At 47.4% G+C, this 11,328-nt stretch overlaps 1 long non-coding RNA gene across 1 annotated transcript; it reads right to left on the bottom strand.

Moving 5' to 3' along the window:
- Positions 1-722: 722 nt before the first annotated feature.
- LOC142785052 (uncharacterized) lies at positions 723-10,958 on the bottom strand. The gene is made up of 2 exons (XR_012888838.1): positions 10,759-10,958; positions 723-1,053 (listed from the first exon to the last, which is right to left on the bottom strand). It is a non-coding gene; the product is annotated as an uncharacterized LOC142785052 (long non-coding RNA).
- Positions 10,959-11,328: the final 370 nt, after the last annotated feature.

The raw sequence follows: 11,328 nt of genomic DNA, 5'->3' as shown, positions 1-11,328 counted from the left end.
GTCGCCACTTCATCACCATCGTTACTCGATTGCATACAAAAGGTGATACCAGGAAGCCACAGAGAACATTCCTCTAATAGAATTAATCTAAGAGCACTTGATCCCGAAACAGAAAAACATTTTCTCTTAAGTTGGAGGCACAATGTTGCCGGTTGATTTGTTGGGTGGTTCATTGCAGACTGTTTTTTACCGTAGTGACAACAGGGCGATTCCAGGAAGGAAAATGAGCGAAGTGTGAGCAATTTTATACCTGAAAATTTTTGACATCATTTGTTTATCTTCGAACAAAATTAAACGAGCCTTCATTATGGCTAGAGAATGGATAAAAAATCTGAAAGATAACTAAATGAAGAGCAATTAATGGCAAACACGGAATGCTCCAACAATGGCATGAGTGATAGGGTTTAGAAGTGAATAATAAATGCAAACAAGTAAATATTATCATTATCTCGAATTTCCTGAAACATCCATACGAAGTTGTCATCGTGCACGGAAAATGGTATATTTATCGCATCTGCGAAGAGAGAGAGAGAGAGAGATGCCTTCGAGTAATAAGACGTGGATATGTTTGCTATGCGGTATATGCTTATACAGCTATACGATAGAACGCCGTGGTCAAGTGCGTGATTTCGGTGGCTTAATACACCCGCCCTCTTCCCTTTGAAAAGAAGGTAGGCACCCACAACGGTTATTCGACATTCGATCCACTTGCCACTGCAAAATGCACTCCAACAAAGCGTAACACGTCTTTTAATTACATCATATAGGCACCGTCGTATACACGCGTCGCATTCAAGCGTTTTGCGATGCCATAGTCTTCCTGGTATCTTAGGTGGCGGATCTCTCTCACTCGCGGTCGTCCCACGATCCATCGCCTTCATCCACACGCACTGTTGTATGCGTTGCCTCGGCAACGTGCTCAGCGGGCCACTCATCGGCGCCTCCCTCCAGCACTCCGCCGGGCTCGTCCAGGACGCGCACCGCAGCCGCCAACAGCTGCGCCACCTGCGCCGAGTCTTCGTAGTACGCGGCTCCGGTCGTGTAATTCGAAGCCTGCAAACCGGAGTCGTTGGATTTCAGGCGAAAATCAGAAGGGGATAAAAGTACAGTTTGCCTATAGAGGTACAGGCGAAAGGACACGCAAGCCTCACGATAAAGCACCTGCTCCCTGTAATCCCATAATTCCATGCCACAAAATTGCACAAAGCTAAGTGTAAAGTTAACAGTGAATAAGGTAACAAGCATAAATGAGAGTTCCACGCGCAAATCGTGTGTGCAAAGGAAACCAAACAGATATGAACATATTGGGAAATCACACATGAACGTGGGTATTTCAGATTTCAAACAAAATGGTTTATGCTATAAACTCTTAGAAAAAAGTTGGTAATCAGTTAGTAAACGCGTGTGTAAACTAGTTTCCGGAGTATTTTACTACCTTCGCGACATACTTTTACTAGCCTCCCAGCTAATACAGCTAGTAACTTTCGGCGTTACTAACCAGGCAACCTTTCTTAGTGTTTTTACCTAGGAAATCACTAAGCCACCTACGTTGCCAGATCTGTCGTATATAGGATGCCACAGTACATTTTGCCGTAATGCTGAGATCGTAAGCAAAATTTAGGCAAGCTCTATTTTTGTTGACTACCTTGGAATAGAAGTTTCATGCTACGTAATGACACACACATCATTTAATGGAAGGGGACATGATGATGCACAGAAAACAACAATTATCTTATAAATTCTGGGACTGCTAACCAGTACGCGGTGTGCGGTCCCAAAGCACAGGTATATATAGTCTTCAAGCTGCTGCTACAGTAGAATTCTGGTATGCCCAACTTGTGCATGCATGCGGGTTCTCGTGATCCGTTCATATGAGTTTTCATATGAGCATATAATCACGTGAGTATTAGAATCACGTGCTCATGTGAACTCATATGAGCATATCATATGCTCATACGAGTCCATATGAGATTCACATTTGATCATATATATGTTCATCTGATTTGATCATATGGTCAATTCTATAAGTATGTTGCTGTGATGCGCACTTACCCCAGTATAGTTGCATGACGTAATCGAAAGCCAATAGTAATTTACAAGGGTCATGGGAATTCGTTATTTATCCTATACATTTGTAATAAAATCATATTGATATGGCCACGCACACGAACATTCAACAAAATAGGCGTAAACCTCTCTTTGAGGGGGTTAATAACAATTTAGTAATGAACTAACCATTTGAGTCAGCACTGTTCACTTACCAACTGGGTAGTAACTTTAGCTACACAGTGAGGTAGTGCTTTTACCCATCGTGTTAGTATTTGGGATAGTGTTTGTTACGAGCCCAACGAGGTAGTGCCTTTCACTAAGATTTCTTTTACTAGCTGCATTTACTCGCTGGTTAGTGGATTCTGTGACAAGTGACGGGATAGTACTTAGTTAATATACCAACCTTTTTTCTAAGAGTGTAGTTCTGTCTCAAGTTGTGCTCTGTTCTTGCTCAACAGTCGCAGAATGCTCGCATTATTTACGTTATACCGCCATACTGAGTGAAACTGACAGTACTGCAGTTCCTCGCCTATATAGTTTTTAATACAAAGTGCACACTATAGAAAAAAGGACGATAAACGCCTGCATCCTGCAATGACGACATTTACGCGAGGGCCTTCTAAAAATATTTATATATGCTTCGGTATCTTCACAAGCTATGTGGCAGGCGAGCAGATCGGCACGTCCCGGGGATGGCGAAGCGGCGCGCGCATGCGGTGGCGCCTGCACCGTTAACACGAAACCGTACGCGCCGTGAATTTAATTTCTTCAATTCAAGTCGTACTGGAGTCAAATCCATCAAATTTTAGGGACGTTAAAATACCTGTATCATTGAGCAGCTACAGTGTTTTTTATTTGTTTTTTTACTTTGGGAAGTGAAGCACCCCGACCGGGAATTCGGCAGGTGTGTGTACTAATACCGTATTTACGTAAAGCGACCACGATTGTGATCGTGACTGACGATCAACTTAAAGCAACAATTCTAAAAAAAGAACAAAAAAAAAAAACAGAAACCCGCTTTGCTATTGAGTAAATACGGCATCTCGAGTGGATGACCTCTCGTTTGCGACAGCGCAAAATCCCGTGTTGCCGAAATTCTGGAGTCAGTATCGGTGCCTTTGTTAGTGCACAGAAAATCACGGTTGACTCCGTGATTCCGTGGCGGTGATGATGATGACGACGACGACGACGACAAATCTATACAGCCGTCAGTGTGGAAGTGTGGCAGCCTGGGCTAGTTGGTATGGCATGACGATAGTTATAGCACGAGAACAAAACGATGACACAGAGACAAGAACAAAACGACGACACAGACACAAGACAGAGAGCTCTTGCCATGTCTTTCGTGTCTTTCTTGTCTCTGTGTCGTCGTTTTGTTCTCGCGCTGTAACTATCGTCAGTGTGGAGTCAAGTTAACACATGCAATGTTATGTGACGGTAGAATATAACCGTACCATGTGTCCCACCATGTGAATTATGCTCAAGTACTGGACAGTTCAAATGGCCACGCATTACCAAGAAAGTGTGCAGCCGCACGCGTGAAGGTGAGTCTTGCGGACACCTTGTGTGCACTGTTGAGTTTGGCGAGCCACCCTTCTGCCGCGGCCGCCGGAACGGAAGAAACGCTGCGGCCTCACTTTGCGGACAAAGGAGCAGCACGAATTTCATGTACTGGGAGGCACGGAGCATTGCTGTCATTGGGCCGGCGCGGATATGCGACACGTGGGTTCTTCGTGCTCCAGGAAAAGGCACAATGCCGAGTTTCCGCCGAAGACGGACGTCGGACTACCACGCTGTGCGTCTCTGTCTAATGGGCCGCCGACGCTCAAATCGGCGCCAGATGTCCAGGCACATGCCACTGGAGGCGACCGCCGTTCGACAAGCATGGGTGGTGTTATGCCACAGACATTTTCCTCCTTCGGGAGCACGTCTCACGAGATCGAGCGCTGTTCCGACGAACTGTCTCCCCCCTCCTAGAGCCACCTTCCGTGCAGGAGAACCGTGCAGTTCCGGGGATAACGTCGCTTCCTCCGCTGAACCACCTTGCAGTTCCGGGTATGGCTGCGTCTCCTCAGCCGAGGCACTGTGCCGTTCCAGGGAACTGGTCTCGCAGAAAAGACCAAAACGTTATTTAAGGCCGTGCCGGCCCATGTTTAGAGGATCTGCCCGAGCCGACGTTGTCGTGCTGACCGGCTCTGTAAAAAAACGACAACCTGCTACAGTAAACGCTCCTTCTTGTTGCTGTTTTCAAAACGATTGCCTCCCTGCTTCGCCTTCCGGCAAAGGCTTCAGCGAAGTCCGCTCGACGGCTCGCCGCTCTTCCCCAGCGTTACCCTCGCGACTCAGCAAATTCCTAACAGCGGTCGGCCCGAGCGGCGAGATCACAGAGTCCTTACACCCCGCTTGCTGGAAACAAAATTCGCTGGACGAGACAGCATCAGCGGGACCGTACACGTATTTCGGTTGTGTATGTTGGGGACCCCCATGATAATGACCTCCGTGGAGGCTGTGGGACCTGTTATTGTACCCAATCTCCGATCTAGGGATCTGGGGAAATAAGAAACAATCAGCCCTCACGGGCTGCTCAGGGTGCTTTTTCAATGGAGAGCCTTTCAATGTAGAGCTTCGGGCCAGAGAGCTCTTGCCATGTAAATAATGTATATAAACCCTCTCTGTGAAGTTCAACTTTCTCATGCCTCGACATCGTCATCCCAGATCTCTGGTGCGTGCAAACCCTGGTTGCAACAGTACTCCGATAAATCAAGAAATGACTGTGTTGTGAGAACTTCGCAACTGTATACTATTGGCTGTTTCAAACTATCCTATACGATAGCTTGAAACAGTTAATAATACAAGCACTGGCGCTGCTTTCTTCACCATGCGGTTGACGAGTTCACCGAGAAAAGTGAAGCTTAACAAGCGAATGAGAAGTTGCGATTGGGGTGCGAATACACGAAATTCAAGCGTCATCCAAATTTTTACTGCTACTTAGAAGTGTGGTAGCTTGGGCTAGTTGGTATGGCATGACGATAGTTATAGCGCGAGAACAAAACGACGACACAGAGACAAGAAGGACACGAAAGACACGAGCGCTAACTTTCAACTGAGTTTATTGCGCAGAGCACGAAAATATATAGAGGAGACAGTAACCATGTGATAAAAACCATATGGCACAAAGAGCAGAACACGAGTAAAAACAAAAACAAACAACACAAAAACAAAAGCGCTGAAAAACAGCAAAGAAAAATCTAGAAGAAAACGAAACAGAAAGGTAAAGATAATATAACTACCTGCACGCACCGAAACCTTCGAGGAACCTGCGTTCCTTCTCGGACAAAGCCACGGAGGGCTTGCTAATACAAGGCACCTGTTCGCGTGCCATCTGCACGGCCTCGACAATGACTCGGGTGCTTTCAATGACTCAGGTGCAGTCATTGTCGAGGCCGCGCAGATGGCACGCGAACAGGTGCCTTGTATTAGCAAGCCCTCCGTGGCTTTGTCCGAGAAGGAACGCAGGTTCCTCGAAGGTTTCGGTGCGTGCAGGTAGTTATATTATCTTTACCTTTCTGTTTCGTTTTCTTCTAGATTTTTCTTTGCTGTTTTTCAGCGCTTTTGTTTTTGTGTTGTTTCTTTTTGTTTTTTTCTTACTCATGTTCTGCTCTTTGTGCCATATGGTATTTATCACGTGGTTACTGTCTCCTCTATATACTTTCGTGCTCTGCGCAATAAACTCAGTTGGAAGTTAGCGCTCGTGTCTTTCGTGTCCATCTTGTCTCTGTGTCGTCGTTTTGTTCTCGCGCTATAACTATCGTCGTTTTACTGCTACGTTGCGGTCTTTAGTTGCCTTTACCGGCAAAAAGTCGACGACTGGAGAAGCAGAAAGTGGTACCGTCATATGGTAGCGCATTCGCGTACCCTATTTCCGTAACTTGCTAAAACTCTCTCAAAAGCGAGCTTCCCGCAAAATTTCAGCAGCACATGTGTAATAAGTGGCCGTGTGTGAAGGGCCAAGTGAACAGTGAAGCGCGGGAAACGCGGTTGAACTGCGCGCCTCTGAGACCATCGAGGAAGACGACGTGGGGAATCAAGGCACGCGGTGGTGCGAGACGTGGTGGGAGGAGACTGAACATGAAAGGGAAGAAGATAGGCAGACGTGGCTAATGATCAAAGAACCAGGGCGCGGGAGCAGAGACCTGTCGGGTTCCGGACTCGAGGTAGCAGCAGGCTCCCACCTGGGGCCCAAGTAGCCGTTCACATACCTGGTAACAAACTAGCCGTCCACGCACCTGGTGTCGAACCAGCCATTCGACCACCTCGGGCCTGGCATGGTAATTAAAACATCACCAGGACGTTCCCGCCAGGTGAGCCCGGCGTCTACCGCAATGACCCTCAGCCAGCATTCATGAGCAGCGAGGCAGGAGCCATGTGCGTTCAAAGTCAACGACCCCAGTGGTGAGCAGCGTTGCTGACCGCAGCTGAGAGCACAACCCCGGTGCTACCCGAGCACCGAGTGCCTCACTCAGCGTCGTTGAGCCGTCAGCTTTTTCCCGGGACTTGACCTCCGCGCTGCCACCGATGAACTGACTCTTTGCTTCGTTCGGTTCTTGACACTTCTTGATCAGTCTCAGCACACGTTCTTTTTTAACCAGCACAGAGTTGCATCATCCTTTGTAAATACACCGGTTTTCTTCATGCGTCAACGGCTTCGTTATTGTCCCGACGACGGTTAAGTCATCGTGGTTCTGTTCCCACAAACACGAGCGTTTCGTTTAAGCTCTGTCTCACCATACACCATATAGAGCTCGTTACAACATTAATGTAGGCGCAGAGTGTTTTCTTTCTTTTAAATGCGAAGCGTTACTTAGATCTATCTATCTATCTATCTATCTATCTATCTATCTATCTATCTATCTATCTATCTATCTATCTATCTATCTATCTATCTATCTATCTATCTATCTATCTATCTATCTATCTATCTATCTATCTATCTATCTATCTATCTATCTATCTATCTATCTATCTATCTATCTATCTAACTTTTAGCTCTCCTGGCTTCGCAAGGCGATGTTCTGGTATCCTGTTTCCATCGAGAATATAAGAATTTCGTATACGAGGCATCATCGATTCCTGGGCATCAATATTGACAGAGATCTTTCGTGAAGTGCTCACATCACGCACTTGATGAAGATGCTAAGCTCTATCGCCCGTCTAATGAAATTTCTCGCCAGTAAAACTTGGGGAACATCCGTGTCAGCCATGCTTGAACTGTACAAAGTGCTCTTCTTGGGGTATTTTCGGCACACCTGTGTTTTAAAAGGCCAGAAAAAACCCAACAACCAGCTCCTGCAAAGCATTCAAGGCCAAGTTCTTCGCACACGCTTGGGATTGCCTAGCTGTGCTAACACGGTCGCAGCTATTGGCATTGCCAAAGACGTATATAACTGTCGACACACTCCAGGCGCACATTCGCCATACATCCAGACTGCCTAACCACCACATTCCTAGCCTACCATTGGAAACACCAAAGGCAGAGTTCTCCAGAGTGGTGGCGGCTAACCAACATTCAATCTCCTGGAAATTATCACCAGCAACCACACCGCTTTGGCCGGAGCAGAGACCCCCTGTACACCTTGAAGTTCCGGGGATAATCAAAAAGGCTAGCCTGTCATCTGCAGCCCTCAAGCAGATATCATTTGACCATTTACATACATCATATAAAACCGAGCTCATATCAATACGGATGGTTCAGTCTCGGGGAGTTCGACAGGCGCTTTTGTTATTCCATCTCGGTCAATCACCGTGAAGTTTAAGACTTCACACGTCACAACATCTATGGGCTCCGAGCTCGTCACCCTTCTAGCCGCAATTAAATTTGTTATGGGAGAATCCCCAGCTAAATGGGCTATCTTTTGAGACTCCAAGGTGGCCCTTCAATGTATGCTAAGTCTACGACGCGGGACTGCCATAACATGGTATCTCAAATCAATGAAATCCGTCATCGCGCCACCAACAGAGGACATGACATAATCTTTTAATGGCTGCCTGGTCACTGTAGGATTGATGGTAACCACTTCGCCGACAACGCTGCCCGTTGTGCCCCCGACGGAGCGCCCACACTGCTCATACCCCTGTCAAGGGTTGATGCCGCAAAAGAACTTCGCCACATCGCACATAATACCACACTTCTGCATTGCAATTTTCCACTAAGCTCCACACGACGCCCACAGAACCTTGCTTCATAACTTCAATTACAGCTGCCATCAAAGGCTTCGCGATCGGGACGCTACATTGCTGTATCGGTTGTGGGTCGGCGTTGCCTTCACCAATTCATTAAGTCATAGTAATGGTATAGCTGACTCCCCCAACTGTAATAACTGCCATTGTGAAGAAACTCTCGACCATGTCCTGTGCCATTGTCCAGACTTTCAATAAGAACGCCAGACTCTCCATCGTGCCTTAAGGAGGCTGGATGATCGGCCCTTTACTCTGGAGATCTTGGGAGCGTGGCCTTCACGTACTTCAGCCCAGAAATCCACATGAGCCCTTCTACAATTCTTGAGGGCAACGTCACTGTGCGACCACCTGTGAAACCTGATCTGTGTGTGCGGTGTGCGTGTTGTGTGCAATGTCTATCTCCTCCCCCTCCTCTCTCTCTCTTTTTATTCATCATTTCCCTCTCCATCGTGTAGGGTAGCAAACTGGACTTATTCTAGTTAACCTACTTACCTATCTGATATTTTTCTTCTCTCTCTCTGTCCATTTGAATAATAGTATCAATACCAAACTTGGTATGACATAACCTGACTGTATTACGAGCGTAAGTGACCAGTCATAACATAAAAATCATCACACGAATGTCATGAAAGTCATGATTTACATATCAAGGTCTTGCTGCTCTCGTGGTGGTTTCATTGACATGACACGTTGCAAAACTGGTATGGTATGACATGACTGCATAACGAACGCATGCGACAGACCATAACGTAGAAATCAGGACATGCATTTCATGTAAGTGATGAGTCATGACTACACAGCACGCTCATGGTGCGCTCGCGGTCGTTTCGCTAGCTTTACATATACCAAATTTGGTATTAGAGACGTGAATGCAAGACGAAGGTATATGCTTGGTGCAAACATGATAATCATCAGGTGCGTGTCATGTTAGAATATGACTACATGACACGCTCATGATATGCTCGCGGCCGTTTCGCTAGCTTCACGTATACTAAATTTGGTGTTACGGGACGTGGATGTATGATGAAGGTATGTGATTGGTGCAAACATAATAGTCATGAGAGGCGTGTCATGTTAGAACATGACTGCATGACACGCTCATGACGTGCTCGTGGTAGTTTCGCTAGCTTCACATATTCCAAATTTGGTATTACGGAACGCGAGTTGGTGATGAAGGTATGTGATTGGCGTAAACATCATTATCATGTGATGCGTATCATGTAAAAACATGACTACATGCAACGCTCATGATGCGCTCGCGGCCATTTCGCTAGCGTGGAGATATACCAAATTTGGTATACGGGACGTGAATGGATGACGAAGGTATGTGAGTGGTGCAAACATGATAATCATGAGATGCGTGTCATGTAAGAGTAGGACTACGTGTCACACTCAAGGCACCAATACACTTCGCCGGGACCCGGCGTGCGTGCGCGCCGGCATTCGTTTCGTCGCGTCACGACGGTGTTGCCACGACATTTAGGCGCCCATCTGCCTGCCTTATACTAGCAGGCGTGTGTCGCGCTGCGTTGACGCATGCGCGTTTGAGCGCGGCTGGCATCCCTCCGTCAAGAAGAGAGGCAGACGCTGTGCTGTCTGGGTAACGTCATCGGCCCGAAATGCACCATGTCGCATTTTGCGCCTGTTGCCGCCGGGCCGCGCCGACGGACGCTGGTCGCGCTGGTCGCACCTAGCGTCAGACTACGAGTGCTCGCGTTTTGCAAGCGCAGCGTCGCTATGCCCAGCGTGCACGCACGTCAACGTTACGTCGGAGTGTATTGGACCATTCGTGATGCACTCGTGGCCGTTTCGCTAGCTTCACATATACCAAATTCTGTATCAGGTGACATGAATAGATGACGAAGGTAACTTACACGTTCAAACATGATGATCATGACAAAGAAGTCATGTACGGCATAATTTACCTCCGCCTCGTAACGTTGTGCTCTTTTTAAAGGACATTGAACCTTCCTCATTCGTGCTTCGTATATCATAGATCCACTGAACGTGGGATCTGCCAATTGTTTTTGTATTTTTGTATTTGATGCTAGAAGTTTCGGGGGGGGGGGAGGGGGTTATCATGCGAAAGCTATACCACCTTACGCCACTGCTACATTTTTAACTAGGGGCAGGAAAGACGGCAACATGCGCTCCACACCTGGCCCCTAGCATAACATCACAACCCACCCCCCGCCCTCCTCATTAACCTTGTTAATTTCTCTATCTTGACTGCAGCACGCTGTGTCGACTTTGTAAGCATGTTCATTTAGTGTTGAACACACATGGTTTAATTCTATTCTGTATGTCTGCAAAAACCACCAATAGCCCCCCCCCCCCTCACCCCTCGCAGACGCACACTACCATCGATTCACCGTCTAGCCTCCCGCCATGTCGACTTCGTGCATCTCAGCCCTTCTCAAAAGGTTGCCGACCCTTGTTGTAAACGAAACATGCGTGTCCATTTCACCCTACCTCAGTGTTGTCGCGGTCAAGGGCGTCGTAATCAAGCCAGCCACCGGCAGGAGGCGCGGGCTTCGGAAGGGGCGGCGTCTCGCCATCCCCGACGCCGATGGGCAACGTCGTTGAACCCGGAGTCCAAGAGGAAAGGGTGAAGAACGACGGCGTCCTCTTCGTGGTTTCGGTCGGCGTGGTCGGAGTAGTCGGCCGGAACAAGATGTCCACCTGTTATAAAGAAGATATTCTTTCTTGAGATACTTTGACGCAGAAATATTGGTTTGTCTGTCAGTCCCCCCAGACAAATCATCAGCCTGACGGTCAAAGTTTGAAACTTCCACAAAGCCCAGCCATCTTGATCTGGTGGCTGCGTTCATACTTGTGAACACTGTCGATCGATAAGCAAATATTACGCCTACCTGAGGTGCAACATCAGCATGTAAGTATTAGGTGGTGTGTTTCCTTGTAAAATGTGCATAGACACATCATTATAAAGACGCTAGTGTTGCTTAAGCTGCGCTGACAATGCCACGCTATGCACGAGAAAGTACGTGTTTCCTACGCTTCGCTAAGGCGATATGGTGCTGC

The sequence above is a fragment of the Rhipicephalus microplus genome, chromosome 2 (genome assembly GCF_043290135.1).
Source record: "Rhipicephalus microplus isolate Deutch F79 chromosome 2, USDA_Rmic, whole genome shotgun sequence".
Classification (NCBI taxonomy): Eukaryota; Metazoa; Arthropoda; class Arachnida; order Ixodida; family Ixodidae; genus Rhipicephalus; species Rhipicephalus microplus.
This window is presented reverse-complemented; position numbering and strand designations above follow the sequence as displayed.